The sequence below is a fragment of the Oratosquilla oratoria genome, chromosome 4 (genome assembly GCF_046742065.1).
Source record: "Oratosquilla oratoria isolate Oo_2021 chromosome 4, ASM4674206v1, whole genome shotgun sequence".
Classification (NCBI taxonomy): domain Eukaryota; kingdom Metazoa; phylum Arthropoda; class Malacostraca; order Stomatopoda; family Squillidae; genus Oratosquilla; species Oratosquilla oratoria.
Genome location: NC_134780.1, coordinates 60,589,783 through 60,597,282, shown reverse-complemented (window position 1 = coordinate 60,597,282; position 7,500 = coordinate 60,589,783). Strand labels below are relative to the sequence as shown.

The 7,500-nt window shown below is 36.8% G+C and overlaps 1 protein-coding gene across 5 annotated transcripts in view; it reads left to right on the top strand.

Annotated features, from left to right (window-relative positions):
* Nucleotides 1–7,500, top strand: part of LOC143024880 (uncharacterized) — a 608,334-nt gene that overhangs the window by 444,197 nt on the left and 156,637 nt on the right. The gene's annotated exons all lie outside the window — the stretch shown is intronic.

Below are 7,500 nucleotides of genomic sequence, written 5' to 3'. Positions count from 1 at the left end.
TCAGAGCGACAAGGCTCCTCATTACATCCTATCTTTGATGAACAAAATTTCGCGATTGGTTTAATTTGGCATGCGTCCTTGTTTGGAATTATAAGGCCCTCTTTCAGGAGATGAAGGAAAGTGGAAACCTTAATTTTCTTTTTCTATTTCAAAAGTCAGAACACCCACCAGATGATAGATGGTTTCTATCTTATCTCTAATCCCTGTCACAGTATTTGGTAAGGTGTTTCTTATAAGCAAAGTTGGGCGCGTTACCGCCGGTCAGATAGTGCGCTACCAAAAAATATGCGTATACATAATGCATATGTGTATATACATATACACATATGAAATAACCCGGACCGCTTTAAAGAAATTAAAATCGGAAACGCATTGACGGAAATGCACCCCAGATTTTTCGGTAACGCACTACCTGTCCGGCGGTATTGCACTATCTGCCCGGCGGTAACGCACCCAGCTCTGCTTATAAGATATGGGACAGTAATATGTTATGTGATGAGCGATATTCATGGAGACGGGTGAACGTATATTTCTGCTCTCAGTTCCTTGAACGAAGAATACCCACAATCTTGCACTTCATCGTTCACACTTATACTACCCATAGGAATTTTCAAGACTAAATAAAATTTCCTAGTGGCAGCAAGATTAAAGGTAATAGTTGCAATCATAAGTGACAAAGAGACTTCAGCCAGAGAACTCAGTCTGCTCCGTGACCTCAGCTAGAGAACTAGCTTTCTGCCGAGACACCAGCTAGCAATTACCTGTGAACTTTACATATCCGCATAGTTACAATTAATTGTGCTGTGTTTTTGTAATTGTATACGTATAGCGCTATACAGTTACAGTTATAAGATAAAGTGTATGTTCTATTAAATCAGAATCAAAACAGTAGTCTGTTACTGTACTCCAAAGATATTAATAATAGTTAAAGGTAAGCAGAGTAAGCATCTTGTATTTAGTTTATCTCTTGACCATTTTTGTTTCTTTTGTTGATTTATATTTTCTCTCTGTCGTTTGTATTACTGAAGGAGGAGCGAAATACCTTTTGAACGTTGTGTGAACCTGGGGGTCCCTCTCAGGATGTGTGAGGAGGAAATTCGTCTTCTCAAGAGTGTGCTCTATGAGAAGAATGAATCCTCAACACAACCCAAAGAGCGTTCCACCTCTTACACTTCTGCCACTTCCGTGAGCGAGTGGCGCTCCATGGGGTCCCGTTTGTCGAGCCCGCGTTTGGTAAGCAAGTGCCCTGCGGAGCAACCGCAACCACTGGCTCTAGCCAATCCTTTTACTATACTGGAAGATGAGGTGGCTGAAAATCAGGAATTCTTGGTAGTGGGGGACTCCATGGTGCTAGGCTATGACGACATCCTGCGGCGGAAGACTAAATGACGTTGCAAGCTTGTATATCAACCTGGCCGAGGGATTTCCGATTGTACTCAGACCATCAAGGAGCAAAAACGGACGAACACGGTTACGATTGTTCATACAGGAAGTAACGATGTGGGTAGCTGAGATCAGAGGAACTTGTTCGGAATTACAAGGTCCTTCGGGAGATGAAGGAACGTGGGAACAGTCACGTACTCTGTGGGATCTTTCCGAGGATATACGCAGGCTCGTGTTGGAACAGTTGACCCATAGGGATCAATGAAAGGATATCACAGTTGTGCACGCAACTGGGATACCACTTTCCTTATCCTTGGTATCTCTTTTCCAGGCGTCATGGCCTTTACGCTTCTGATGGGATCCACCTTACTCGCAGAGGCAAAGATGTTCTTACCAACCTTATTCTGAGAGTTTATAATGAACTAGTTCCTTTTTTGGGGTCGAAACTCAAATGGTGGAGAGCTTTAAATGGTGGAGAGCTTGAAGGTGAATTTAATATTGCGGGATTTTAACACTTTCATAAGGATAGAAACCACAAGAAAGGTGGGAATGTTCTGTTGTACATTAAAAGTAATGTCCATGCCTGTGTTTTACAGAAAGTGAAACAGGATGCATATGATAGTTTGTGGGTAGAGTTAACCCAAACAAATGGACGAAAAATTAATGTAGGTGTAATATACAGGCCAAAGACATTATTATTAGCAGTCGAAAAACTGTTGTTTCAAGAAGTGTCTAGTTTCTGCAACCGGGACTTGTTGATAATGGGTGTTTTCAATTTTACTGACATCGATTGGATGACCCTAGAACATTGCCATATAGGTGGTCGCTTGATAGATTTTCTCGGCGATAATTACTTACATATATACATACATACATACATACATATACCAAAGCCTTTTTCCCACCTTACACGGGGGTAGCCAAAAAGAAAAAGTCATAGAAACCACTCCCACCCATTCCATCCCCTACATGTTCCACTCCCTCTCATCTTGGCACCTCCTGGATGACGGGTCATCCCTGCACCCTGTCCACTGCCCTGGGTCAGAAGCAATGTCGCACGACACAGCACATCCACAGCAAGGCCATTTCATTAATTCGGCGACCCCCACTCTCCGTCCCTTCATGCAGAAAAGGAGAAGACGGGGAGAAATCACTTCGGGCTGCGTCAAATTACCTCTCATACACACTATCTCACCCCCATCCCCCACCCACTCCTCCTCATGCATCACAGCATCATCCATACACAACCCTTCTCCATTCACCCCTATCTTCTGTCATCTCTCGTCCTTCCTCAACAGAGATTCCTCTCTTTTGGAATGCCCCTTTTACCACCGTCCATCCATCTCATCCTGGGACGCCCCCTCATATTCACTCATTCCACCTCTGCCTTCCGACACCTGTTTTACTAATCTTTCTTCACTCATTTTTTCCATGTGTCCAAACCATCCTAATACTCTTTCATCAACCCTATCTCCCAACTCCCTTCCCCCCCTGTTCTCTCCTCACCTCCTCATTTCTCACTCTATCTAGCCTAGTAACCCCTATCGTACTTCTCAGACATTTCATCTCAAATACATTCAAACTCCTCTCAACCTCTCTTATGTTCTATGTTTCTGCCCCATACAGTGCTGTCGGCATAATCACGCCTTCATATAACTCCCTCTTAGCATCTATTCCCAGATGTCTATTTCTCATTACACTTTTTAATCCACCAAGGCATTTACTTGCTTCTCTCAATCTACATTCTACCTCCACCCCCACTCCTCCCTCTCATGTCACTTTCGCACCCAACTATCTAAAACTATCCACTTCCTCCAGTCTCTCTCCCTTAATGCTCACTTCCAAAATGCTGCCACTCTCTCTCTTTGTACATCTCATCACCTTACTTTTGCCCACATTTATCTTTAGCTTCCTTCTTTCACACACCTTCTCAAACTCTGTCACTAGCTTTCTCAATCCTTACTCTGATACTGCTACAAGTGCAGTGTCGTTAGCAAACAACAGCTGGCTTATTTCTCACTTTTCTCCAATTTCTTTAACCATCTCCAACCCCTGACCCACTTCCCTTGCATTCACCTGTCGCACCACCCCATCCATGTATAAATTGAACAGCCAGGGTGACATAACACATTCCTGACGAAGTCCCACCTTTACCTCAAACCATTCACTCTTTCCATTTCTAATCCTAACATAAGCTCTACTACTCTCGTAAAAACTCTTGACTGCTCTTAACAGCTTTCCTCCTATCCCATATATCTGCAGTACCTCCCACAGTGCCTTCCTGTCTTCCCTGTCGTAAGCCTTTTCCAAATCCATAAAAGCCCAAAAAACATCCTTACCTTTTCCAACAGCTTTCTCACATATCGGTCTTACCACAAAAATCTTATCTACACAACCCCTACCTGTCCTAAATCCACACTGCTCCTCACCAATTACTCCCTCTGTTCCTCTCCTAATCCTCTCAATGAAGACCCTTCCATAAGCCTTCCCAAATACACTCAAGAATTACTTAGTTCAGCATTTAAAGGAACCTACAAGACATGGAAACTTACTAGATCTATTGATCACTAGCCGTGAAAGCATGATAACCGATATAGAAATCGGTGAATCTATTGCAAATAGCTATCACAACTTAGATTCAAACTGCTGAAAAAATAAAATAGATACTTGTGTTTCTAAAATACACAATTTAAGTAAAACTCAGTTCATAGGACTACGTCAGGAGCTTCAGCTTACAGATTGGGAGGCAAAATTAAGCGAAAGACCTGTATATCACATGTGGGAAATGTTTCAAAATACACTTACTATGATGATTCATACTTACATCCCATTTAAGGACAGACGCCCCCCCAAATCATGCTCGTCCAAAATGGCATGACAAAGAAACTGAAAAAAGTATTGCTAGAAAGAGACAGGCTTATAAGAAATACAAGTGCTCGGGTGCACCTAATGACTATCAAAATTATGTATTAATAAAAAGAGATTTAAAAAGGGTAATGAAAACGAAAACAACAATATGAAATGAATATCGCTGATAAATCCAAAGATAATCTCAGAGAATTTTATTGTTAAATTAGAGATAAAAAGGTTATTAGGAATCACATTGGCCCACTATTATCTGTTGACGGTCAACTGGAATACTCATATGAAGGAATGTGGGATGTTCTAAAGAACTATATTAGCTCAGCATTCGTAAACAAAATACTTCAAAGTGAACTTCAAACTGAAACCTGTGAAAACTCTTGGGGGAATTTCCTCACTACGATAAATATAACAAAAGAAAAAATTTAAAGGTATATAGAAAATTAAAAGTTAATAAAACACCAAGACCTGACGGTTGGCATCCAAAAATCCTAAAGGAAATGAAAAATGAGATTGTTGTTCCATTAGAAATTATTTTCAAGAAATCCAGCTTATCCAGAGATATCCCAAGAGAATGGAAGTTAGCTAACGTTACTCCCATATTCAAAAAAGTTGACAAAAAGAAACCTAATAACTACAAGACTATAATCTTGACTTCAATCGTAGAAAAAATGATGGAAACTATCATCAGAAATGCTATCGAACATAATTTAGAAAGTAACTGCTTGATAAATGATAGTCAGCATGGATTCAGACGGAAACGTTCTTGCGTGACTAACTTACTCGAATTCTACGTCTCGAACTATGACCAAAATATATATATATACATACATACATACATATATATATATATATATATATGTATATATATATATATATACATATATATATATACATATATATTTAATATATTTAACATATCTAGAGTTTGCAAAATCTTTTGATACCGTCCCTCACGAAAAACTTTAATGAATTAGCTTCACACAAAATAAGTGGTAGCCTGTTAAGTTGGAATAGTAATTGGTTGAATGGTCGAAAACAGAGTTGTTTTAAATTGAAAAACTTCTAGATGGAAAAATTTTACGAATGGAGTTCCTCAGGGTTTTGTTCTTGGGTCACATCTATTCATAGTATATATAAGTGATATAGACCACGGACTAAAATATATTGTTTCCAGATTTGCTGATGATACAAAACTGTACGGAATGGCAAATGATCACTTAAACCAATTATATATTCAAGTAGATTTAGATAAATTACAGCAATGGTCTGAAAAGTAGCTATTGAAATTTAACACAAATAAATGCAAGGTAATGCATATAGGTAAAAATAAGAGTAAGTACGATTACAACTTATTTGGAAAATCGTTAACTTAAGTGGATTGTAAAAAAAATCTCGGCGTAATTATCAGTAACTATCTCAAATCATCTAAACAGTGTATTTCAGCCTCTGAGAAAGCAAATAAGATTGTAGGACTGCGCGATCTTTTGACTTCAAAAGTCCATCTCTCATTAACATGATATATAAGTCGTTAATTCGTCCACATTTGGAATATGCTATTTCCGTATGATCACCGAATCTCATTAAAGACATTGACAGATTAAAAAAGTACAACGGCGAGCCACAAAATTTATTCCAAATATAAAAAACAAATCATACGAAAACCGACTATAACATCTGTTTTCCCTAAAAAGCGTAGACTCAGAGGTGACTTGATACAGGTTTTTAAGATTCTAAAGAGAATTGACAACATCAAAAGTGACCAAATTTTCACACTAAATGAGAATCAGACAAGAAACAATGGCCTCAAATTGTCAGGAAATAGATTTATTTTGGAAGTGGGTAGAAACAATTTCGCCAACTGTGTAGTTAATGAATGGAATAAACCTCCTGCATTGGCAGTGCAATGTAGTTCAGTTCGAAGCTTTAAGAATTTAGATAAACACCTAAGCAAGATACTGTAATGACTATCATTTATTTAATATTGTTTGTTTGTTTTGTTATCATTTGTCTGTTTATATTTATTTGCTTGATTCTCACTTAATATTAGTTATATATCAATTTAATATTATCTATTATTTACCTGTTTGTTTCCTATTTAACTATATCTATGCATTTACTTATTTATTATATCTATCCTTTGTATTATATTCTTATTTATTTATTTATTTATTTATCATTATTATAATTTTTTCGCATCCAATCTAGTTATGGACCAAAAGGTTTCCTGTCGGCTTGCTCCATCTCTGTAATCCTTTGTAAATACTTCGAGAGTGTGTCATATTCAATAATTTTTTTTGATAATCGTTAGATGATTTTATTCAAAATGTGAGTAGGAAGACTGATAAAAATTCTAAAGTACAAAGCCAAACATCACAAATCAAAAGGTCAGTATGAATGAATAGATAAATGAATGAATTAGTAAAAATGATTAGATAAGTAATCTAGATAATCGATTAACTTAATAGTTAATTAACCTGTTAGTAAATTAATCAAATAGTTATTAACATACTGTGTTTGTAAGAATATAAAGAATGAAACAAACCTCTGTTTCGATTGATTGATTTAATCATATATATATATATATATAATATATATATATATATATATATAATATATATATATATATATATATATATATATATATATATATATATATATATATATATATATATACATATTATGAAAGGTAGAATAATCTTAGAAGTAGTTATTTGGTCCTTTTCTAAAGGTTAATTTGACTGTCAGTCTTGTATTTTTACCTCGTTATCTCTCTCTCTCTCTCTCTCTCTATATATATATATATATATATATATATATATATATGTGTGTGTGTGTGTGTGTGTGTGTGTGTGTGTGTGTGTGTGTGTGTGTGTGTGTGTGTGTGTGTGTGTGCGTGTGTGCAGAAAAAACCACTGGGAAATAAGAAGCTTAGTCCGAACGTTTTCGTCTATTTTAAGACATTATCAAGGAATACATAGGTGGATATATACATAAAGTAGAAGACAAGCTAGGAACATGGGAAGGACACACAAGATACTTCATAATCAGGTAGGACGTTTGGTCACATGACGTTACGTCACCCCAGCCTAGTAACACTTGGAGAATTTTTTACAATTTTATCAATAATAAAATCATCAAGTTTAAATAATCCTAAACTTAAATTAATATTATGGTCAAAGGTTTGTTTAATGTGACTGGATTCGATAATGTTTCTTTCTAATTAAGATCTACAAGAAATTACTACATTAGAAT